This window comes from Lissotriton vulgaris, chromosome 6 (assembly GCF_964263255.1).
Source record: "Lissotriton vulgaris chromosome 6, aLisVul1.2, whole genome shotgun sequence".
Taxonomy (NCBI): Eukaryota; Metazoa; Chordata; class Amphibia; order Caudata; family Salamandridae; genus Lissotriton; species Lissotriton vulgaris.
In genome coordinates this window covers 689,440,004-689,467,170 of record NC_141694.1, presented here as the reverse complement: position 1 = coordinate 689,467,170, position 27,167 = coordinate 689,440,004, and positions in this window count along the sequence as shown.

The window sequence follows — 27,167 nt, the reverse complement described above, 5'->3', positions numbered from 1 at the left end:
TGTATGCATTGTGAAGCCTTTTTTTCCCTTTTTCTCATGCTGGGCAAGTGCTATACTACAAGAACAAAAGGCATGAAAGGTGAGATCTACTGTCTTTGCCAATGCTTGTGTTTATTGAGTTTAGAATAGAAGCACAGGGCTTAAAAATCAAAATAATGGATGCATCTTCATAAAACATTCAAATCAAAATAATGGATTCATTTTCCAAGAATATTCTGAGTGTTATGCTGCACACTGATGAGATAAAAAATGTCATATGGATGCTTGAAGATAGATGAATTATGACAAGGGCTCAGATTTCCCTCGCCCGCATACCTGACTTGTCAAGTCCACGTGTTTTCTTTGCTTTCTAGTAGTCTTACAACTATATTGTAAAAAGGACGAATACAGATAACAAAATGTAAAGAAAATCCCAATGGGATGTGCTACTCACACAATACACTGGAAAGCTTTCACAAAAGCTGCTTTTGCTGAGCATGGTCAACAAGCTCAAGGCAATGAGAATTGTAAAGCAAGGACCTTCAGTTTAAAGTCAGCCTTCAGTAATTGAAATGCTTGGTTTAGGCAAGTTCATCATGTCACCATGTTACCAGCATCATCATACTTACCTGTTATATCTGACGTGCCACACAGATTCCATACTTATGGATGATGCAGGTTCAGGTTTAAGAAGGACAATGCCAAAGATCTACTCAAGATGAAAAGCTGCACCTTGGATCTAATTTGGGATCTTCTGCTGATAAGCTCGAGCAGTGTTCTAGTGATTCGACAAGTGTGTTGAAAAAGCCACAAAATTGTATATATATTGTAATTGCATTTATATAGCGCTTACTACCACTGACGAGGCATCGAAGGGCTTTTTCGGCGAGTAGCACGCTACTTCGGGACCCATAGAGGATTAGTGTTGAATTAATATAGTGAAACATGGAAGTACATTTTAAGTGGTGGCTGAAATAATTCTGCAAAAAGTGGATAATGTTGACTTCTTTAGCAGCACCGTGAGTGTAAAGCAGTTGAACTTTTAATGTGCCCTAACTAAATAAGACATAAAAAATAGTACAATTATGAACAAATAAAACATTGAATTCTAACGCAGAATACATGTTTAAATAAATATAAATCCTAATATTCTCTTTTCAAATGTAGATATTGCAAAACCAAATAATAGACATAATCACTAATTATATTCCGCCTGGAATGTCCCACCCTCACTTTCTCAGTGCTCCAAAAAATGTCAACTGCAATATTCAACAGCCTCCCCAACTTGTGGTCAGATTAAGCAACAAAGGCAAATGTTATTCCATATCTTTAAGTACAGAGGTTGAAGTCAGTTAGGCCCAAGATACAGGAACCAACAACATGTCTCCAGCCATCTCAGGAGGCATCAGGAATGTGATTACATAACAGAGTGTTCTACCACAGGACTTACTCTTAATTTGTTGTCACTCACTTTACTGACGCAAAATAAATATTTTGCGGCACTTCTGTGAGATATCACTTTACAGCGCTCATGAATGAAGTGGTCAAAACACAGTATTTGAGCTTGAAATGACTTAAGACCATTATTTGTGCAATGACTAAGCTACTACAACATAGCCTGGGATAGAGCTTGGGTGTTTTTCTTTTACGCTTTGGTTTGTAGGAAACAAAACATGGCATGAATCCATACATTTGTTCATAGCCACTTCTACTGGCAACAGTTGAAAAATAGGCTAAAGGGAGCTAACAGACTTCTCATGAATCCAGAACAGGCAGGTTTGTGGGCAGTCTGCGGATTGTGCAGTGTGTGCGGTTCTTCTTAAAGAACCACATGCATGGCTCAAAATGAACAAAACGCACCTGTCTCTCTGGTTCACTCCCGATGCATATGTGACAGATTTCTAAAGCTCATTTTCACACTGCTGATTGAGAAAATTGAGGAAATGGAACAAATTTGACGATTGAGTAAATGGCACAAATTTCACCCATTTCATGTATGTGTGCATCTGTGCATGTATGGATATATGTGTGTGTTTATATATTTACATGGTACTTCTGTAGCTCGAACCAAGCCAAATGACAGCGGAGCACTGTACAGGGTCAAAGACAAGCATAAAGTCAACGAGTAAAGGAAGAGGTAGCTGAGTTATGGACAATGAATGCATTGTGAAGTAGAATTCTTTAAAGAGGTGAGTCTATCATGTTTTGGGAAATTATTTAACCATGCCATTCAGAGAAGAAATCCCTCAACTGGAAGAGTGACGTGGTTGCACAAGAGTGGGGAGGTAAACCCATTGAGCAAAATTACTTCAGACATATAGCAACATTGGGAGTTCAGCAAATAGCTTGCCAGCCCACAGGTGAAGCAGAGTGGGATCCATACCTGGCAGGGATTGTTTAGGCGAATATGCAGCTGCTGACTTGGCAGAAGAGTTCCAGAAAATATAATGGGAGGCCTATCGTATCCATATCACCATGGTAATCCTCTTGATGTTACTTTCTTTCTTTTTCAAGAACAAACCTACCAAAGTGGAGGGTTGCTTTAATGAAACAAAAAGAAATGCATCTGACACACGTTATTTTTTCTCTATGCACTGGGGACATTTGTGTCAATTCCTGCCCTGGACTGTTATGGATTTATTGACAGTCTCATTCAGAAGCAAGCATTGGAAAAGCCAATAGGCCTTGCCTGGTCAAAATCTATTGTCTTCGGCAATGTGTTTTTGCCATGTTGTACACCAGGGTGGCTGCTGTTCAGCATGGCTAAAAGTTAGTGGTGTGGAGCATCTTAGAGTGGAGTGGAGGGAGTAGAGTGTCGTAGACAGTATTTATTTGAGTAGAGTGCCATAGAGTGGAGTAGGAGGAGTATATTGTCTTAGAGTTGAGTAAAGGGGAGTAGTGTTCAGTGGTTCAGTGGCAGAGAGTGCTGTGCAGAGTCATATAGTGCAGTGTCACAGAGTGAATTGGCGAGGAGTGGAGAGGCGTAGAGTTGAGTGGGGTTGAATAGGGTGGAGTGGGTTGGAGTGGAATGCAGTAGTGGGGTGGATTGAATTGGAGTAGATTGAATTGGATTGAATTAGATTGTATTGGAGTGGTCAGGATTGGATCTGAGTGTGGTGGATAGGACTGGAGTGGGGTGGATGGAAGTGTGGTGGACTGGATTGATTGAATTGAGAGGGGTGGACTGGACTGGAGTGGGGTGGGGTGGGGTGGGGTGGATTAAATTGGGTTAGAGTGGGGAGGATTGGACTGCAGTGGAGTGGGATGGATTGGAGTGAGGTGTATTGGATGAGTTGGATTTGATTGGAGTGAGGTTTTTTGAAATAGGGTTGAGTGGGGTGGATTGGATTAGGGTAGGAAGGGTTAGGGGGTGGACTGAACTGGGGTGAATTGGAGTGGGGTGGGTTGAACTGGAGTGGAGTGGGGTGGAATGGAATGGAGTGAGATGGCATGGAGTGGGGTGGAATGGAGTTGGTGAATTGGAATGGTGTGAGGTGGGGTGGATGGGAGAGGAGTAGATTGGGTTACTGTGGGTTGATTGGATTGGAGTGAGGTGGATTGATAGAGTGGGCTTTATTGGATTGGGGTTGATTAGATTGATGTGGATTGGATGAGTAGGGTGAACTGGACTGGGGTGGGATGGATTGGATTGAGGTTGATTGGATTGGGATGGGGTGTATTAGAGAGGGTGGGGTGGGGAGGATTGGAGTGTGATGGATTGTAATTGGGTGGATTGGGGTGGATTGGATTGGTGTGGAGTTTATTGCATTGGAGTGGGGTGAGTTGTTTTGGATAATGGTGGGGCAGATTGTTTTGGATTGGAGTGGGGCTAACTGGAGTGGAGTCGATTTTGTTGATTGGAGTGGGGCTGATTGGAATAGAACATCTTTGTTTTGGATTAGAGTGGGCCAGATTGTAGTGGGATAGATTGTTTTAGATTGGAGTGGGACAGATTGGAGTGAGGCAGGATGTTTTGGATTGGAGTGGGCAAGATTGGAGTGGGCAGATAGTTATGGATTGGAGTGGGGCAGTGTTGAGTCGGGCGTATTGTTTTGGATTTGAGTGGGGCAGATTCTTTTGGCTTGAGTTGGGCACATAGATTTGGATTGGAGTGGGGTGTGTTGTGGTAGATTGATTTAGAGTGAATTGGAGTGGAGGGATTTGGGAGGGAGTGGGGTGGATTGGATTAAGGTGAGGTGGATTGGATTGGATTGGAGTGTGGTAGACTGGATCAGTCTGAATTATGGTTGATTGGATTGGTGTGGGTGGTTTGGATTAGAGTGGGTGAATTGTGGAGGATTGGATGTGTTGAATTGAGATGTAGTGGATGGAATGGGGTGAAGTGGATTGGAATGGGCACATTGGAGTGGGGCAGAATGGAGTGGGGCAGGCTGGAGTGGGGCAGATTGTTTTGGATTGGGATGGATTGGAATTGGGCTGATTTGTTTGGATTGGAGTGGGGCAGATTGGAGTGTGCAGAATTTTGTGGATTGCAGTGGGGCAGATTGAAATGGGGCAGATTGTTTTGGACTGGAGTGGGGCAGAATATTTTGGAATTTAGTGGGGCAGATTGTTTTTGATTGGAGCGGGGCAAATTGGAGTGGGTCAGACTGGTTTGGATTGAAGTGGGGCAGATTGAAGTGGACAGATTGTTTTTGATTGGAGTGGGATAGATTGTTTTAGATTGGAGTGTGGCAGATTGTTTTGGATTGGAGTGGGGAAGATTGTTTTGGAACAGATTGGATTGGAGTGGGACAAACCTTTTTGGATTGGAGTGGGACATATGTAGTGGGGCAGATTGAAGTGGGGCACATTGGATTAGATTGAAGTGGGGCAGATTGTTTTGAATTGGTGTGGGGCAGATTGTTTTGGAGTGCGGCAGATTGTTTTGAATTGGAGTGGGAAGATTGGAGTGAGAAGGACTGGATTGGGGCAGCTTGTTTTAGATTGGAGTGGGGTGAATTGGAGGTGGGCAGATTGGAGTGGCGTGTGGTGGGAGGATTGGAATGTGGTGGATTGGAGTGGATTGGATTGGATTGGGTTTAGTGGTTTAGGTTGGAGTGGTGTGGATTGGATTGGTCCGAGGTGGATTGGATTGAGTGGGGCGTATTGGTGTTGGATGAGGTGGGGTAGATTGACATGGATTGAAGAGGGGTGTTTTGGATTGGGGTGTACTGCACTGTTATTTTATGGAGCACCATTTCAGAAATTACACATAAGAAAGAAACAATGTTGCTTTGCAATAATATAATCCTCATCTTTTGAGAACAGTGGTAAAGTGCAAAAACAAAACATGAGTGCAAAGGGAGAAAAGAAGTCTTGGCAAAATAAAAGAAAGGTAACTATAGAAAATAAATCTTTGCAATTTTGTTTGTCCTGCTGGGCCCATATTTGACAGTCACATGTCTTCTGTTTGCTGGGCACTAAAAGTTAAACAGAACAAGATAGTACCTTAATCACATCAGAAGAAGCAGATTGGCACGGATTAAGTTGAATCGATCAGTGCTTAGTCCCTGCTCCACAGAGAGGAACAAAATTATGCTAGGCCCACAGTGACCAGTTACAGGATTGTAAAGAAGAGTGCCATGCAAGTCAACAAATAGTAAGCAATGGACAGGTTCCAGGCCCTTCTTTGTTAATAACAATGTCTCACAAGCGAGATGCATACGCTAGTGCATAATCTCGCAACCTCAACCCAAAAACTGAATGTTCAAATATATCCCTGAACTAGGGAGGGGGGATGTTTTCATTCTAACAGGCAGCCTTGTTCCGGCTGGCCTGGTCACCAATGTTTTTTTTTTAACTGTAAAGCCAGCTGTTTTTCCACTGTAGGAAACGTGGTGGTTCCTCAAGATATGCATTAGGTGAGGGAACCATGAATTTTGAGGAACTCCTACTTCGCTAAACCCTAAATGAGTTCTTCTAAGGATGTGGACTCTACAATGAAAAAACATTTTTTTCCGTTGTTGGACCTCTCCATTTGATGTTCTGCCATAGTGTGAGACTCCTATAAGGCTTCTCACTCACTGTAAGGCCTCTGGCTGGAAAAAATAGTTTTAGGCTGCAACCCCCAGGAGCCCCAGTTCCCCTGTCCATGAGCCCCAATAATGGGCTCAGGAGAGTATCCGGGAGCCCCCAGTGTAATAGATTTGCCTACAGACCATTGTGGCAGCAGTTATAAAATCCATTGCTTAAGGAATGTAAAATAAAAACACCAGGAATTTTGTTCACCACTGATAAACAAAGTGGAAACCATGGAGCGTTCACAGCTCCTGTACAATGATATCTGAGTCTAGCTTTTTTAAGATCATCGCTCTACTGAGTGACTTGATATTAATATTATAGGGTTTGGCCAGTGGATTCTTTAGTCTCTCTATGTGGTGAGATGTTGGGACAACATATTGAGTTCAAAATACTTTGATGCAGAAATGTTGTCAAAGAAATATAATTGCTAAAGAAGTATAGGATACAGAGCATCGTTGTCAAGAATATCCTTTTTAGTAGGAAATGTTTTTTAACACCTTGGCTGCTATGGCTTTTCCCCTCCTGTGCTGGAAGTTGCTATAGTCCATGTTTCATGACGAGCTCAGCTCGTCATAAGCACAGCTCCAGTGTGCCTCATGATGAGCTGAGCTCGTCATGAGCAGCAAAGGGGTTAATATATCGTTTTTAATATTGTTTTCATTAAAATGTAAATAATTATCGCTTTTTTCAATAAATATAATGGGTTTTACTTAATATATAAGACTTAGGTGGTGATATTATTAGAATAATTGTTATTTATCTTTGAAATATATTGTTTGCAATTTTAAGTTTTAAGTCATATATTTTTAAACATAATTAGTAATTTTTAGATTAGTAGCGGACTGTTGGGTGTGTAGGTGAATAGTATGGGAAGTTAATTAGATTATAATTAATTTAAGTTTAGTGGTTTTTAATTTTTGTAATTATTTATTTATTGGACTAATACTTATGTTAATTGTGCAATTGTTAGTTTACATGTTTTAATTTATTTTATTAATTGCTAATGTGTATTTTAATTTAATATTATCATGTTATATATTACCAGCATTTTGTTGGGTTTGTAGCAGAATAGGGTTGGAAGATAATTAAATTAAAATTAATTTACATTTCATGATAATGTATTTCTTTCATGAATTATTAACTGTTAATTGTTTACTTAATAGATTACATTTTTTTATATTGTTTTAATTTTAATATATATTACTTTTAATATTAACAATAGTAATAGGTTGTTGGCTCTGCTGGGAATAGGGTGGGAATATAATTAAAATATTAATTAATTTAAATTTAATGGGGAACAATGTTTCATTGCAAATTTGTTATTTAACTGATAATTATTTATGTTAATTGTTTAATTGTTACATAATTTTTACATGTATTTTTTCAATTTAAATGTATATTTTAAATGTTATTTTAAATATTTTCTTACATTTACAGTTTACTTGATATTTAAATTTCTCTTCGATTTTTGGAGTTTAGTTTTTCCTATTGTTACTTAGACTGGAGTGGGAATAGTAAATGTAAACACTACGAAGTTCAATGTTTTCTCTACTGATGTTTAGACTGGAATGGGAATAGTAAATCTATTCCCTTTGAAGTCCACAGATTTCTATATTGCTGCTTAGACTGGAGTGAGAATAGGTAAAATCATCTCTCCGAAGCTCAATACTTTCCCTTCTGTTGCTTAAGCTGGAGTGGGAATAGTGAATGTAACCCCTCAAAAGTCCAATACCTTTCCTACTGTTGCTTAGACTAGGGTGGGAATATTTAATCGAACCCCTTCATTGATGAAAATGTATCTTTAATAACCATTACAGTGTTTTTAATGTTATTATTTTGGTTATTTTGTTATTGTTTGGAAATGTTTATGTTATTTGTGGAGAACTGTTTCTTGACACTTCGAAGGGGCTGCAATTCTCTTTGAGAAATTGTTCAACAGAGGTTATCCAAATGCCTGGATTCCCGTGCTTGCAAATGTGCCTGGTACAGCCAAAGGGAAGTGCTCCTCTCTCCTTCCCCTAAACGTACTAATTTACGTATCCCCTTTGTGTCGACGTATAGTTCTTCAAGCAACAAAGTCAGCAAAGTGATCAAAAAGAACTGGTCCATACTTCAGATCTATGTTTCTTTCAAGGAACCTCCCCTCTTTTCATACAAAAGGGGAAACAACCTTCCAGATAAGTTGGTCCACGCCATAACCCAGCCACCAAACAAAAAGAACCAATCAGTTACCTCCATGTGTTGATTACCACCCATTATTGGCCACTACAAATGCCAGTCCTGCTCAGTGTGTGATCACACCCTTAATACAAAGGAATTTGTCACGACTGATCACACATACCAACTTAAACAATTCTCTAATTGTCATACATCTAACGTGATCTACGCCATACGCTGCTCCTGCAACTTGTTGTACATCGGCCCAACGACCCAGATGATAAAACAACGCTTCTCCCAGCATAAGAGCCGCATTAAATGCAACATTAAAACAGCTCCATTAGTTGCACATTACAAAGAAAAAATCATACTGAAACTGACATGATACGGCAAGTGATTGACAACCTGGAACTCCCCATCGGTGGCGGTAACTTGCAACTGCTTCTGAATAAATGCGAGTGCAAGTGGATCGCACACTGCAACTCTGCTAACAATGGTCTTAACTCACTCGACATATGGAACACAGCTATTACTGTAAATTGAAATTCATGTCTCACCAGGCCTTGGCCTAATGCCAACCTTGAGATTGTTCCCTCTCTCCTCCATGTATTTTGTTTACATTTTTATGTTGTCTGCATATGTGAATATGTAAATACCATTCCCTTACTTGCCCCTTTTCCCATGCCCTTGCACTCTGCCCTAACCCCTTTGCTTCCCTTTCCCAACCCCTTCCCTTCTCGCCCACCCCTCCCATACCCCTTTCCCCCAACCCCACCCCTTCTTTACCCACCCTTTCCCCTTCCTTGCCCCTTCTCTCTTCCTCTGAATAATTGAAATGTACAGAGATCTAGCATTGATACCTCTACTTACTATCAACTTTCACCATTTGTATAAATATAAATATATTTCTCTTTCCCAATTTGTACTAATGACAATACCATGCACCCCCTGTCAACCAGTATTGATATTAGATCTGTAAACATATGTATATACTCCAATGTCTCCCCCTACCCCATTTTTTTCCAACTTGTCAGCATATGGATGTATACCAATAATTGTCACACATTTGCATATGTTTTTTTACTTGCATTGCCACATCTTGTTAATCTATGATTTGTTGTCCAGCGCTTGAACTTATCTCAAACTGTATGTATACCCAATATGTCACGTTCTCATTCGGTGATATATTGCTACATGCCGCCACCTTCTCTATCCCCCCGGGGCACCACACGTGGCTACATTCAGCCCATTCCAGACCTGTGAGCTCGACTTAATTGCTTTCATTTTTCCCCAGCTGGCCCACAGCACTCTTGACTAACAACCTGGGAGCTTCACTCGGCAAACATCAGTTGTCTTGCGGTACTCGACCCGCCTGCTTCCTGAAAATTTGAACTCCCAGAGGACAGCCATTAACAACACTTCCAGGTACGGCCCGACCCCTCCTTGTCACAGCCATTCTCTCCTTAACGGGCAAAGGCCTTCCTGACATTCCTGCCCTCCTACCGTTACAGGTCCTGCTTGCCTCTTGAACCCTTGGACCTCCCGAAGATAGCCTTATTTCAAGCTTCCAGGTATGTTCCCGACCGCCCCCTGTCACCGCATTCTCCTTCCTCATCTGCCTCACAGAGTCCTGACCCGACTGGCCTCCTTGCTTTTTTACAGGTCCCGGTACCACGTTACCTTCACCCTCCGAACACGGATTCTTTTCAATTACCCAGGTATTCTCTACCTCTGCCCCTGTCGTCTTATGTGGTACTTCCTGTTAACCAAGTCTCATAAGAACACTCCTTAACATCTTTCTCCCTTTCCCCACCAGTGGTCCTTCCTTGACCCCTGTCTTCACCTGTGCCATTCAGCTACTGGCTCATATCATCTGAATTGATATCCTACCACAACCCCATGTAGCTTTTCTCCCCTACCCACACTTTGATCTTATAATTTACCTGCTCATTGATCTTTCACTTACCTTCAATGAGGGCCTCATTTCCTTTTTTCCTCTCTCTTTTATGTACAGCGCTATTTCGGAATCAGTAACCATTGTCCTGATGATGACCTGGAATTGAACAGGTCGAAAAGCCATTGACAATTCAGCACAAACTGTGGCACTAATGTGGTCAACCAACTCAGTCCAAATCGAAATACCTACCTTGTGTATATCTGCTTGGTATTATTGACCACTCAATCATTGCATTTGTTGTTTTTTGCCGTTCACGCTGTTTTTCACCCTACTGTCACTGTGCCGTTCACCGTCACTAACACGCTTAGTGCACAATTGTGTGTCATGGTTACCTTTGTAAAATTGTACTATAGTGCTGATACAGCTACGTGCAAATAATAATCTACACTCTATGACATTTTCTTGTGGTCTCCCTTTATTCTCCTTTCATTGATTTATACAACCCTTGTAATTGTCATCGCTAATGATTACCAGTTGGGACATTGTTGTTTTGTTGCGTTGCTCACTTATACCCATGCACTTAGCAAATCACAGACTTCCTTTAATCTTTTATTTTTGTTATACCACTTCTTAATGGTCACTATTTTGTAACCCTTTCCATGTAAGGAAGAACAATTTGGTAGGTGTTTTGCAGATCCACAGCATGGCTCAGCATGGCCCCTGTGTGGTCCGTGGTAGATCCGCGGATCCACAGGAAACCCTTAAAAGATTTCAACAATCTGCTGCTAATGCTTTTCATTTACATTATATTTTGTAAAATATTGTCAACTAAAGAACATTCTCTTCCTACTGAGCAATTGTTGTACACCAATCTGCTTTTCACTTTCACACTGCAGTCTCTTTTTTCCCCTTCCTCTACACTCTTTTAGCTCAGTTTCCAAAGTAACCATGTTTCCAATAGTCTCTGCCTATCAGTAGGTCAAAATTTCACAAGACATATTCCCAACAGCATACTAGTTTGACATTAATTGTAGCAGGGGTGGTTTGCAATTCCAATCATATCCCAAACAAGAAAACTTTTTTTATTTTTCAGAAGCCAATCACAGAGTTAGTTATCTGTTTTTTCTTAAAGTTACTACCTAATTTTAGTTCCCTGCATTTCTCAATTTCTCAACCATCTAATCAAATACGTTCATTTTTTATTTTACTTGCTGTCCTCCAATGTAACTGCCTTTCATCTACAAAACTGCCTCATTTGCTGCTGCCTTTCCTTTATGCCACTCCTGATTGTCTCCAAATTGGTCGGAGTCTGGATTGTGGGCCATAGCTTTGTGTTTTGGGCCAGAGAGAGTGCTAGAAAGGTGTCATTAACAAGGACCTAGGTTTAGCTATTACTTGGGTTGGCAAGAGAGGGTTAAAGTGGCATCAATTGGTTAAAAACATTGCAGATTGCTAACATCCAGACCTCATGATTGTGTACTGTTGTGGCAATTACCTAGAGACATTTATTGGAGCAGGTCTGGAAATCCTAAGGAATGATACCTTTGGTAAATTAATGTCACTTTTCTCAAATGCTGCCTTAGTGTTCTCCAACATTTGCCAAAGACAGAAGTGGCAGTGGGCAACCCAGTTGTGTGCACAGATAGAGACAACCAGGACACATGTCAATAAAGTTGTTACTGTATTTCCTTGAGATCACAACATGAGACCTATATACCATAACAACGTACACTACGACATGCATGGACACACTTTTGCGGATAAAAGATTTGCTTTGTGGTAATGCTTGTTAGACCGCTTATGAGACGTTGTGTACTGTTTTGTGAATTGTAATTACATATTTGTACTCTTATACATAATATTTAGTTGTGTGTGGAATACATTTCTTTCAGTTTTTAAATATAAAAGCAGGTGCTTGACATTGATTTATTGTGTGCCCACAGCACCTCCTAGAGTCATTCTTGGGCTGCTCTATCTCACTATTCTGAGGGTCAAGTGCTAAAAGAGGGGTACTTTATTCCATTTTGAAGGCTTGCATCATAGCAATAGGCACAAAAGGCAAACATCTCTTATTGATACAAAAAGGTCAGGGTACCTCTTATTGGCCCGAGACTGTCTCAACCGGTTTCCTCGTGGTTCCTTAGAGCAGTGGTTCCCAACCTTTTTAGAATCGCAACTTTTTAGAACAACAAACTTTCACGACCCATCCATTTTTATTGGACATGAGGGGTGATTTATGAATGTTACTAAAGCATCATGTGGTAGCACATTGTCATTTACAGATAGCACATTTTCCTTACAACTGGTCACTAACTTCGCACAGACATACAGCTTTACTAACAAAAACACATAGCATATAGCATTCAGATTATAATGCGTGAAAATCGTGGTTGTTAATATTTATCATTTGTGCGTCACCAAGTAAGGTGTCTTGATTTGTTTTCTACCTATTAAAATATCTGTCTCAAGCACACTTCAGAATTACAAAGAAAAAATGTGCTCAATTTTTGATTTTCTAACTGCTAAATGCATACAGCACATATTCAGATAATTAAATGTTGTTGTGTGTTATATAAAAAAACAAATCATCCTACAGCTTTTTCTTTCACACTCCCTGAACTCCAACAAGATTGTCACTTAATTACCTTTAAAATCTCCTCCCACTTTGCAGTCAGAGAAAGAAAAGTAAACACCAATACCGTCTTAAATAAATAAGCAGCAATTTGTCAAAAGATATAGCCTGACATTTGACCTCTGTCTTTCAAGCACCAGCAAATGTGACAAGATAAACACAGAATCTAAAGGCATCAGATATTCCCGACCCACCAACATTTGACTCCTGACACACCAGTGGGTCTTGACCCACAGTTTGGTAAATGCTGACATGCAGTCTTTTGTGGAGCAAAAAAGATTTACCTACTGGATGATTCCTAAAGAAAGGGACACTACACAGGTTGGGTCATTAGGTGAATGCAGAGTAAGTCTCCCTCAGGAACGGAGGCAAGCATTTTGCACTGGTTCTTTAACGGGTCTCATACATATAATTTATTTTTCACAAGATTAAAGTCTCTTGAATCCCCATTACTTAAACAGTTAGGGGGTGAGGTAAAATAGGCTCTAAGACATCCTGGATTGTTCTATGATGTCTAGTTTCCTCTGTTCCCTTTAGGCGTCAGGACTACAAAGTCAAAGAGACATCCAGGCAATTAAAATTCCAAGGAAGGCAAGCAGGAAAAGCAGTCGGCCAGGAACCCCATTGACCGCAGAGTTACTTAGGCAGTTTAATCTGACATGAACTCTGTTGCAAGGAAGCACAAGACCTCTCTTGTTTCTTCTTATGGAATATTCAAAGTCTTAACCACATGGCTGCTGGCAGTTTTCCCGTCCTGTGCTGGAAATTGCCATTTTAGTGGCACCATGACGAGCTCAGCTCGTCATCAGCACACGACACCCGTGGGTGATGACGAGCTGAGCTCGTCATCAGCATCGAAAGGGTTAAACAATTTAGAATGGATTCCATGTTTTAGGCTTGCTTTTCATTATGGGAAGTAAATATGAATGAAAGGTGATTGTCCAGAGGCATGCCATCAAGATTGAGTCATAGTTTCTTGAACAACATCAGTACTTTTGTCTAAGGAGTGGGAAATCTGGGGCTATATTGCAGATACAGCGCACTGTCCAAGTTTGCTCAGTGATGCTCACTTAAATATGTGAACCCACAACCACCCATCAATTTCAATGCACATTTCTTCTTACCTACTAACATTTGTAGACAGGTATTTGTGCTGAAAAATTATGACTCATTGAGGCAGATGTAATAGTGAAGAAATATTTAAAACTTTCAACATTTTTCTAACTTTGCACACATACAAAGTGGAAATAGCAATAATGCAGAGTTTTTGTACTGGGAGGGTCATTTTCCAGTATAGACAGTATGTTTGACAGAATACCCACACCCTGGCACTATGTTGCAAAGATCTGGCCATTGGCACTGGGCAGCCTAGAGTGCGCTAGCAAACATGATGACCACCTGTCAAACTTTCAAAAAGTTTTCATTTTTTTAAAACAAACTCCCAAAGCTAAAGTTTGACTATGTGGGGGTAATTTTTGTACTGTCCCTCCAACCTGGCGGGATGGACAGCAAATAATAGTCATCCAACTACTTACACTAAATGGCAAGGATGGTCTGTACTCTGTCCTGCTTTTTGAGAAATATGTTGGTGATGGATCCAGAGAGCCTCATGTACTTTATATGTTACTTTATCTTACCACAGTAAGAACATAACAAACACCGATATTTATTTATCCAGAGGCTTTAAGACACATGCTCTATATGCATTTCTGAATGTTGTGAAGACAAGGCCCAGTGCTCAAGAAAGACAAAGAGCTGTAAAAAAAGACTACCATATTATCTCTACTGTTTTTTTAAATAAAGCACATTTAGCAGATTTTGGAAGCCTATGTTGCAGTAGTAATAAAATGTGAATGTTTAATGCAAACTAAATAAAATGCCCATATACATGTAATTAGGCTTCATTTTTCAAACCCATTTTACTAGCTTTTCTAACATATGGGTAAAAGACAAGGTCCGTTTATCAAAGTCTTGGGATGGAAAAGTCCCTCGCATTGGGATGGGCATGCACCCCTGTCCTGTATGCCCCCCTGCAATGATGTCTGGATTCCTGGTGCAGACTTTTGTTGTCATGCGTGAACATGAATCATGCATGCACACTATATCATAGGCCTGTCTTGCGATCTTTTGGGACCGGGGCTGGGAGGGGCGTTCAAAGCTCTACCTTCATAGTGGTGAAAAGATACTGCTTTTTGCCAGGGGTTAAACAGCATGAGCGCGATGGTCGCAGTTTACCAAGAAGAGATCATTAGAAGTGAACAGGCCTTTTTATCTAGGTCACTGGAGAGAGGCCAACAGACTCACTCATGTAAGGTTCTGCTGCTGTATACTGAGTTCACCCTTGACCTACATCATTTTAGTATGTTATGCTGTGTAGTTTATGTGTTCTGTATGCATGTGCTGGGTGTACATGTGCCTGTGAATAGTATAAGACATGGAAAATTCTGGGTTCTATTTTGGGAGACCCAGAGCTGACTGGATGCGCATGAAGAGGTAGAGGCATTCCCTCAGACAGATTCGTGGACTGCTGCATTACTGAGAGCTGGATGGGACACACACTGGAGGAGGGAGAGCAAAGCACTCCAACACACTTCAAAAGGTGGTCTTTGATTCCGAAAGAGGACACTGGAAAGGGGCCTGGGCACATCTCAGGAAGGAGATGGGGCTGACATGGCAATCATAAAGAGTAGGTCTGAGGCCATGGTGTCGTCTTTTGATATAAAAATCACTTTAGCTGACATACAAGTTTGAAACTATAGTCACTTCTACGGCCTGTGTTGAGGGCTATCAGATTTGGAGTTGCACCTGTTATAACAGACTTCATTCTGCAGAAAGGGCAGAGCAGAGGAGAAGACACTTTAAAAGGAAGCAGACCCCCAACAAAGTCTTCAATGACTCAGACCATAAATCACATTTGGTGTCAGGAAACAAACTATAAGAAGAGGAGCTCAAGGCCTGCAAGATTTTAAACTATCAAGCAGCCAGACAGGCTGTGCGAGGAGGGTAATCTCTGCAAGATTCTGCCTGTGACCAGGGCTGAAGACTAAGGCCTTCCAGTCTCCCAGCAGGATGGGGACATCACCACAGGCCCTTGGAGTCTGGAGCACAAGTGTCTACCTGCTTGCCAAGACCAGTTTGCCCTGTGAGGAAGAGGAGAGGTAGAGGGAACAAGGTCCAGTGAGGAATCCTGGTGAGTTCTTCCCTGTTGTGAGGTTTGAGAAGACAGCTGATGTACCAATCAGCTTGTCACCTGTGTGCAGGGTTAAGTCGGTGAATACAGTATGCCAGAAAGTGGCAGCCATGAAGTGAGCCTTGAACTTTGCAGCACCCATCGGGTCATCGCTTGTGTGCAAGGATAAGTCAGCAACCCCAGTATGCCAGAGAAGAGCAGCAATGAGCTGTGAACTCTGCTGCCGCAAACAGGAACTTGCTCCTGTGACAATCGGGCCATCACCCAAGTGAAGTGCAGTTATAGTGACCCCGTATATCAGAGCTGCTCAATTATCTATTTCTAAACAGCAACGACATCAAACTATTGCCATATACAAACGACACACAAATGTCGGATTTAATCAATTTGAATTTTTGATTTTTTTATGAAAGAATTTTTTTTGATTTTGACAGGGTTTGCAATATTCATATAGACAATGGGAGGGAACGGGGATGTTTAAAAAAACTTTCTTTGAGTACAGAGGAAAGCTTAGATGAAATAAAGGTACAGCACATCAGTGGTACCGTGCTTAATCACACCAAAAGGAAAAGAAGGGGGGACTAAACAGTCATCCAACTTGCATACCATGAAACAATCAAAAATTCAAAAAAATCAAACTACTTCCACACTCCATCAAACATACCAGTGAAAGAGGAAAATGTTTTAGTAATACCCTCACCTAAAGTCAAGAAAGGTATTGGTGGGTTTCAGGGGTGGGGTATTAGTGGAATTGTTTCAACAATTTCTTAAACAACACATATCAATCAAAAAAGAGAGACAGGCCATCAGCAAAAAATCAAAAATTAAAATTGATTAAATCCAACATTTGTGTGTCCTTTGTATATGGCAATAGTTTGATGTCGTTGCTGTTTAGAAATAGATGAATAATTGAGCAGTACTGGCAACTTGTTTTGTTTATTCTTCTAGTGGCGCAGCCTTACTGCGCTTTAGCCAAACCCTTCCTTTTGATCCCTAGTCATTTAGCGGGCGCCCGCTCGCGAGGTCTATTTTTGGACATTTCTGAAGAAAGTCATAAAATAGGTGGTTCGTATTTTGCAGATACCCAGTTTCAATCGATAGAGTACGCAAATTTTAGAGAATACATATCTACAACAATGGAAATTCTAGGATCAACAAACAATCAAATACTGGAGGGAATTTATCATACTTTTCCCCCACTGGACATTCCTGAAGCTTCTGAAAATTATGACGGAAAATGATAGCTTTGCATATTCAGAAGAACATATAAAAAAACTCCTGAGTAACCCTCCTTCTTTTGGATCGGCATCATTGAGCAATTCAGCTAAAGTTAACAACGAATCAGAGAAACTTACACGACTCAAAAAGAAACAAATACGTACTGACCTCCACGGCCATTTTCTTTTGCAACACCTTAGAGCGGGGACCATCCCTGGAGGACTGATTATTAGGAACATCCCAGTAGTGTTTACTGAAGACCCCATCTATAAAAAGGGATATAGCCTGATAGAAACTAAATGCAGCCGAGACCTGATGGTACTAACGGTTGAGACGGCGCAACGTTTATCAAAGGTCCAATTGGATGAGATAGCGGCTTTAGAAACAGAGATCACTAACAACCAACTGATAACTGATTCAAAATCACTTTTAGAGAAAGTCGAAAAGGACATCATCGAGTTTAAAGACTACACAATCACCTTAAAAGAGAGTAACTTTGAAAGAGACAAAAATAATTTTTCTTTGGAGAAGGCGTACCCATTTTTACAGCAGGATTTTTATACAAGACCAGAATCGAGACGGTTTCTCTCTGACAACCAGGGGAGATCCCGGAACAATTTTGTAACTTTCTCTGATACGTCCTCTTCGGGCAGCAGTGAAGGCGACAATTCAAATTATAGATCTGGCTATGCAAGGAGAGGTTCATTCCAACAGAACTTTCAACAACAGAATTATCAACAAGGGGGCCAACCGCAACAGCAACAATCTTTTTTAGGACACGGCCAACAAAAACCACGAGCAAAAACCAGATTTGTCCAACCCTGGGAGATGTCAACAAGACGACAGAACTACAGCAATTACAAGAATTAAAATCCCCGATTTACAATCTCTCAAATGAAACGCTGACAGGAGTCGAGCTAAGCCTTTTGGAAAAAGGACTATCATTTGTACCCATCAGAAAAACGGATTTCATAAGACTTAAATCGGAATTTATGGAATTCTGCCGCAAAATAAGATTGACAACATTTTTTGCAGATCAAACTCTACCCATGGACCTGGAGAACACAGGTCTCAAGAAAAAATCTAAGTTCTGCCCCCCGACCAGTAAGGTACCTAAAGAGGTTCTAACCTTTGAAAAAACGATGCTGTCTGCCATCTCTTATGAAGAAAAGAAAAAATCTGGTTTCATCAAACCTAATCTCTCAAAAGGACAAAAAGATGCTCTTCAATCACTTGCCAATAATAAAAACATAATAATAAAACAAGCAGACAAGTGCGGCTCCATTGTCATTTGGGGAGTCAACGCCTATCTAATGGAGATTAATAGACAACTATCTGATAACGGTTGTTACAGAAAAATAGATAAGGACCCTAGCCAGGATTTACAAAGAGAACTATTTTCGATTGTTGACCAAGCATCCGAACAAGGTTTCTTAGGCAAAAAAGAAACAGAGTATCTCAAAAACAAACATCCACGCGTTCCCCTTTTCTACGCGCTACCCAAGATACATAAAGATGACAAACAACCACCGGGGAGACCGATTGTCTCTGGATGCGAGTCACTCTTTGAGCCCGTCTCTAAATTTATAGATTTTTTTCTGAAGCCCTTTTTGACAGAAGTAAGATCTTTCATAAAGGACACTACTGATTTCATTAACAAGTTGTGTGACCTACCATTTGATGAAAACAATGACTATCTAGTGAGTATGGATATCACATCTTTATATGCCCAGATCCCTCAGGAGGAATCACAGGAAGTACTAGATTTTTTTCTGAATAGTAGAACAAGACCTATGAGAGTGCCAACAGAATTTATCCTTGAATTGGCAAAACTTGCCCTTAAAAATAATTTTTTTAAATTCCAGGAAGATTTCTATTTCCAGACTCGCGGAGTGGCGATGGGCTGCCCTTTCGCCCCGGAGCTGGCAGTGCTTTTTATGAGTAAATTCGAAGACAAATTCATTTATGAAAACAATCCTTTTGCCCTATGTATCGGAGGATGGCTCCGATACATAGAGGATGTCTTCTTCACTTGGTCAGGAACAGAGGAACAACTTGTAGCTTTCCACCAATGGCTCAATAACAGGACAGAAAACATTAAATTCAGCATACAATACTCCAAGCACCGATTATCTTTTTTGGATGTGGAAATATATTGCACAGATGGGACCTTGGTTACAACCTTATATAGAAAGGAAACAGATAGAAATAAGGCTTTACATTTTTCAAGCTACCATCCGAGAAGCCTTAAAGAAAATCTTCCACTGGGCCAATTTTTGCGCATACGCAGGAATTGCACTTTTAAGGACGAGTATATGTTTCATGCTAACACCTTAAGAGAAAGGCTATTATCAAGAGGGTATCCAGCAAAACTTTTGAAACGCGCTTTAAAAAGAGCATGGTGGACACCAAGGGAGTCCCTTTTGGAGAAAAAAACCAAGCGTGATCAAAAAAGAATAGTGTATGTGTCTGCATTCTGTCCAATTCCAACTGGCTGAAAAGAGAATTCCAAAAAAATTGGCACTTAGTCAAAGACTTGGATGACCGTTTAGCAGAAACCCCACTTTTTGCCTTTAAAAAGGATAAGTCGGTGGCAAACCACATTGTTAGAGCGGCAATGCCTACACACCAACCCCAATCCCTTAGGGAATACCTTAACCTTCCACCCATTACAGGACATCACAAATGTGGGACATGTGTATCCTGTGCCTCGACGATTGAAGGAGATCTGTTCCAACACAATGGGATTAGTTGGAAACACTCAAAGTTCACTAACTGCAAAACAAAATTTGTGATTTATGGAATTTTGTGCCCATGCAATAGGCTCTACATAGGAAAAACAAGTCAAGAAATCAGACAACGAATTAATCAACACAGATCTCGGATCAAAAAAACTGTCCTCACTGCCCCTTTGGTTCAACATTGGATTGACCACGCACATACTGAAACCGATCTAAAATGGACAGTGATCTCCAAGGTGGACCCGACCCGAGAGGAGGTGACCTGGAGGCCAAATTATCATCTCGAGAAGCGACTCTGATTTTGAAATATAACTCATCAGTCACAGGACTGAATGAGATGTCGGAACTATATCATCTTTAAGGATTCACTAATCATGTTCCCATCTTTCCAACTCATTACTGCCCCAGCGCACATCCCCTTCTGCACAGTATACAGTGACTCGACTGAGCCTTGACATCTTCGCATAGACTACCGGGCATCCCACCCCATTCCTTACTCTGATGTTACTAAACAATGACATCTGGCATGGTTCTCTCCCCACCGTCAACAAACTCGCGAGCATTTCATAGCTTTTTTCACGGACATTGTCTGCCTCAACAATCACAAACTACCAGATACAATGAGCATTGTTCCCCACTACGAGCATGTGAACTTGCGAGGGTTTAATAATGTACATATAACCACTGACATTTACTGCGTGTCCCATAAAAGTTTAATCTTTACGAAACTACATTTCCCGGAACCACGCGGGCTTTCACCACGTCATGTTGAAATGGCCGAGTTTGACGATCCCTGACAAGCGACGGCCGACTGAGAGACGCCGCGCGACGGAGAGGAGACCCCCGGCACGACTAAGGTACATGTCAGAATAGTAGCTATCCACCGGTACCTCCATTCGGCATGGGAACACTTCGCAGAACTCCGTGCACCTAACGCTTCATCACACGGCTAACGCCAGACCCTGTTTCTCCCATTATGCAGGTTCGGGGTTAGGATGCATAATCGGCAATCATTGAATGGCGAATACGAAAATAAGAGACCTAGATTCCGGATATAAGGTAAACGCTCGATTGACCCATCGTTTTAGTTTTGCTCATTTGCAGCTTCAAGTCGGCATTACATTTCAGTTCTTTTGGTTCTGACAGAAGTATAGCGGTGCAGCAGTATACAGGATACCACGAACTGATAAGGGTGTGATTTTGGATTCAAAAGTTTACCCCATTGCTGTAACATACTGAAGCAAATAAGGTAACTTTGCTAAGCTAATGCTGGTCCTTTTGAAGTTGAAGGTTAACTCTAGGAGTTTTGTTAGTAAGGATTGTCATTTTTATGTTTTCACAGGATTCTGTTCCTTAAGGTCCTGAGGAGAACCCCCGTGTATAAGGGGCTTCGAAACGCGTCGACCCTTGTTTTGTTTGTTTCAGGCTAATCTAATGAGACTAATATTGGTGATATTTTGTAGAATGTTAAAATATGCTGATGGCCTGTCTCTCTTTTTTGATTGATATGTGTTGTTTAAGAAATTGTTGAAACAATTCCACTAATACCCCACCCCTGAAACCCACCAATACCTTTCTTGACTTTAGGTGAGGGTATTACTAAAACATTTTCCTTCTTTCTTTCACCCTTCCCTTTCTTGAATTCCTCTTTCACTGGTATGTTTGATGGAGTGTGGAAGTAGTTTGATTTTTTTGAATTTTTGATTGTTTCATGGTATGCAAGTTGGATGACTGTTTAGTCCCCCCTTCTTTTCCTTTTGGTGTGATTAAGCACGGTACCACTGATGTGCTGTACCTTTATTTCATCTAAGCTTTCCTCTGTACTCAAAGAAAGTTTTTTTAAACATCCCCGTTCCCTCCCATTGTCTATATGAATATTGCAAACCCTGTCAAAATCAAAAAAAATTCTTTCATAAAAAAATCAAAAATTAAAATTGATTAAATCCGACATTTGTGTGTCCTTTGTATATGGCAATAGTTTGATGTCGTTGCTGTTTAGAAATAGATGAATAATTGAGCAGTACTGGCAACTTGTTTTGTTTATTCTTCTAGTGGCGCAGCCTTACTGCGCTTTAGCCAAACCCTTCCTTTTGATCCCTACCCGTATATCAGAGGGCACCACCGAAGGAAGATAAGGAGCGAAACCTAATGGATGCCATTGTCATGGGGAGAGACCACAAGGGTGGGCCAAGCGGGCCCAAGGTCCAACTGAGGATCAGAACCAGGAACCACTGACAACCCCTCCCCCTTTGATAGGAAGGCCAAATTAAACTTACCAGTTGCATTGCAGGAGTGCAGTGGACACCCAGCCATGGCCCCTGCAGAGCCACATGTGTGCTACTCACCCAAGGCAGCCCCCAGACCTGGGAGAGAGAGAGAGAGACACTGTTGGAGACTTAGGTCTGACAATTCCTATTGGTGAGGGTAAGAATGAGATGCAAGCCAGAAGGCCATAGGGGAACTTGTCTGCCGGATAGCAATTTGGCACTGAAATACTTTTGACGGAATCGGAGTGGAACTCCTGAGACTAGTGGGGTCTAACCTGAATATCGCCCAAAGTGAATGGGATACTACCACTACCGCTATTAAAAGGGAAGTGGGACTCAGGAGGCTGCCATTAACACTAGAGCCCTGACCTCAGGGGGCTGTGTGTATTGTTAGTGTATGCCATATTTCTCTTTGTGTTTGCAAATATGTTTATATAAGTATGTATCCTTCATGTTATAAAAGAAAGTATTTGGCTGGACAATGAGGTATTGCTGCTATTTAGTGAATTTTGAGTTGTGAGCCTGTGTTTTTCAACTCCTGTGCCTACCCCGCCCCAAAAAAGCCTTAGACTGTTTGAACCACAGTACCACTGAGTGTCAGTGTTGAAGGTGTACTTGGCCAAATTGCTCAGGATCCATAGTAGGTCGGACCCCGGTACATCAGGAGTAAAAGGTCTCAACCCACATGGTTGGGCCCAGTAACTGTTGCTTGTCTAGTGGCACTCTGAATGGGCTTCTGGCACAAAGTATCCGAAGTCTGAGGCACAAATACAAACCCCAGTCCAAGGGAGAATCAACAAGCATTGGCAAAGCCAAAAGACCTGGCCTTGGCTAAGCTGCAACTTTTTTGTTGAAGAACTGTGCAATAGGCATCATTATTTGAAAGATAAAAATGCTGCCAAATGGTGACGTGCATATGCTTACAATGAGGATAAGTTAAGAAATCAACAATAGCAAAAATAATTGATAAAAAATTAAACAAAAGCAGACATTAAAGCAGATTTTGGCCCGTCAGCCTTTGCACTGATTACTGCATTCTAGGCGGATGTGTAAACAAGCTACAGCAAAATGTTGTAATTCCCACTAAAGAGTGCCAGTGGTTACAGTGAGCCGACCAGTTGCCCATTGATGTAGGCTGTGGTGGTTGGAATCAAATTGTGAATGACGCTTGAATAGGCCAATGGATTAAGAGTGCTGACCAAAGATGGATAAGAAAAGATAAATTGTTGCACACTCATACAAGCACAGATGAAATTAATACAACCATAAAAGGGCTTAGCAATGTGATGATATTAATGTTTTTCTTGTGTGCATCTGATTTGCCATAATTGGGTTTTTTGCATTTCTTTATTTAACCTACGTAACTTTTCAATTGCTTGAATCTTTTTTCTTAATGTTATAATTATATTCACTTTTATGATTATATGTGAATACTTGTATGAAGATAGCTATCACAATGCACTTCTTTGATAATTGTGGCAGACAGATGAGGACCACTATGTCGGCGCCTTCATGTCCAGTCTGTGATAAGTCCAGTACAAGTTAAGGCATTTAGATCTTAAATAGCACAATAATTTTGCCTTACCCACTGCAGACTTAACAGCACATATAGGGATGGAGGGGATGAGGAAGCAAATACATAGGGAACATTTGAAACAAGTGATAACATTATAAGTATTTTAGTTTTAATGCTATGTAATATGATCTTGAATAGTGTTTGGTCCTATCATTAATTTGCTCTCACTTGAATAAAGACAATCTAGGTTTAAGTGTCTTCCCCATTTTTATATGTCCATGCAAATTCATAGACACCAGGGCCCAGATTTACTAATAGTTCATGCAATGCAGCAAGGCAACTTGCAGTGCTCGGTCAGATGGAGAGAGGAGGAATGCACCATATTTACTAAGATTTGGAGAATTCCTGCTCTCTGTCTCTCTGTGCTGGTGCACTTAGTGCTATGTAGCGCCAAGACAGCACCCTTGTGCCATGGTGCAAGGGTGCCTGTGTTACAGGCAGGGTGTTTTTGTGTAGGAAGGGAATACCTTTCTGCCCAAAAACAATCCTCAGAGGTGCTTTCCTCTTTCTGTGTGTGCTGCAGAATGCAGTACACATAGAAAGTGGAAATAATGAGGAGCAATAAAAACATATTTCTCCTCGTTGAGCTTCTGTTCGGATGGTATAGCATTTTAAGCATTCCCTGGTTTACTACCCATAGTAAATCTGTGAATGCTTCAAAATCCATGGTCGATGCATGGGAACAATTACACTGCTCCCACGCCTTCCCAGTGCAGAATGACGCAAATCAGTGATTTAGGCTGCCTTGCGTTACTATGGATTTACTAACCCGCGCTGAACCATGCAAGGTGGCTTTGGTGGCTTAGTTAATATCACTTAAGCCATTGTGTTGCATTATGTCACTTTGCTTTACACAATGGCAATACAAGGGTTTAGTAAATTCGGGCTACAGGTCACTACAGTGAATAATACCCTAATATGCTTTGAATGAAGATATCAACCATTTGGTAAATCGGTTGGTGGGGTGGATAATTATTTCCATCTCAGAGATTGTGGCTGAAGAAAACAGCGAAGTCATGAAGCCAACCTAAAGTGTATTCAGATTCTTGTATGAATTCCATTTGTCAAAATCAATTTGACTGATTTTTTAGATGGCTTTTTCTCCATAGGTCCTTCCGCCACTTGACGATTTTAAGCCTACTATTTCTGTGAATGAATCCAGCCCTAGATGCACCCCTGCCAGGCTGTGATGGTTAGGCTACAAGAATTTTAGGAGGACCCCCCTCCATGGGTGGTTTGAATTTACAGATTAAGGGCCAGATGTAGGTGGCTAAATACCGGTCGGTAACGCCGAAATTCATTAAATGTCTGCGTTACCGACCGATATTTAGCCATGTGCGATGTAGGTGACTTTAAACCTACATGCAAAATAAGGAATCGCAAAATAACAATTCCTTATTTTGCTATTGCATTTAAGGAATGGGACATACCGATTCCTTAAATGCAATGTACGTAGCACTAAAAACAGTGCACCTCAGCCCAGGAATCGTTATTAACCACCAACTTCTAGTTGGTGGTAAGTAGCAATTTATTTACAAAAAGCACTTTTTTGCTTTCTTTAACACCTTCAATGCTAAAGGTATTTTCCTCCTGTGCTGCATTCCCTGATTTACCATTGTTCATGACGAAACACAGCTCAACCGTGCCTCATGACAAGCTGAGCTCGTCATGATCATCGAAGGGGTTAATGTGCCATGTGGCACACATCCATGCCCTTATGGCATGTATGTGTGCCACATGTGCACACATGCACATTTCAGGGGGACACCCTGGCACCCTTGAAATACCTCCCGCTATTAACGATTCGGTAATAGTGAATCTCTTCCCATTCATTCCTTTGGGCCTCCTAGTCCATAGGAATGAATGGCTAGGTATTCCTTATAACGAATCAGAATTACCGATTCGTTATTAAGGAATGTTAAGGAATCGCTAATATTTTAGCGATTCGTACCTACATTACATTTAGCGAGTCCTTAATAGCGATTTGGTAATAATCACTATTAAGGACTCGCTAAATGGAAGTTACCTACATCTGGCCCTATATCCCTATACCATGTCCTTCACCAAAGGCGGTCCACAGGTATACCTACAAAGACAATAGTAGTGCACCAGGAGCCACAATGTCATTATATCTACAGACATACACTGCATCATACAATTGCCAACATGTGAGCCCTAAGTGCCCTTCTTAGGGTGACTACTAAACTATAGTTTGTGAACCTTTTAACTGAAATCATTGATTTCAGGTGAATTAGACTTATTAGTTCAAATGAAGTGAAGGACGACTATAGCACCCAGAATGCATTAGGATATCACCCAAAAGTCCAGGACAGGAGACAGTTTCTGTAATGGCCTGGAGGGAGGTGATCACTCTAGCCCTACTTATACGTCGGGATGGCACCTGCAGAGACTTCCAGGTTTGAAGGACTGCTCTGTGTTTCCCTGTTACCCTGTTTCCAGGGAATGTGATAATCGCATGCTAACTGTAAGAGTCACTGTGTACACTAGAAACCATGCATTTGTTACTAATTGGATGCTCAACGCAGTTCTGGGTTATATTCGCCAAGTGATGGGTTACCCCGGCCCTTAGGTGGGACCAAACAGCACTCTATTTTGGGGATTGTGACTTAGTTTCAAACATCAGATTTTGACCCAGAACAAGAAGGAGAAAAGCAGAAAAGGAAAAAAGATGGACGGGAAGACGGTGACAAATGGAGGAAGCAGTGATGGAAAGAAACCTACAAGAGGACGTGAAAGGGAAAGGGGGAGTAAATTGGTGGATGAAAGAGGCATGAGGTGAAATAAAGACTAGGAAGACTTGGTATTGAGCAACACTGGCAGTGGCGGCAGTGGGTTTATTAGTAAAATGTGGGCTCTGGCATTTATTGTTTTACAAAGTAAGCCACGGTGAGTCCGTCTCTGCCTTTTACCATGGTTATTCTAGTTGTCCTAAGGGAGGGGAGGTTTGCTGCTAGTGTGAGTCGCCTTAAATACTTAGACACTTTCTATTTTAAATAACTTTCTGATCTTATTTGTTGCTGAATATCTGCATTGAAGATATCTTCATTTTTTAAAGTTTTCTCCTATCTTTTCAAACCATTAGTGTTACACCTTTGCTTCCAGTGCACAATCTCATTATTATTACGCTTTTTCCCACTAGCATATGTTTTTTTCCCCTTGTGCTTTGGTCCAACTGATTGATCTATCGTTTTGTTTTCTGTATCATTGGTGATGAAATCTAATGTTTTACATCATTCCACAGCTGTTTGAATTTCTTTCTTAACACATTTACTGGTATTATGTCACTGTTATACATCCATCAAGAAGATGTTTTTGCGGTTTGTCTCTAGATGGGATTCCCTTGCTACAGATCAGCATAGAAGCACACTTTTCCCACCCTGAGACCAGTCTACATGGCTAAATGGACGACATGATATATATTTAGTGGTTAGCTTCACATGTAAGGGCCATACAGCTGACACGTGT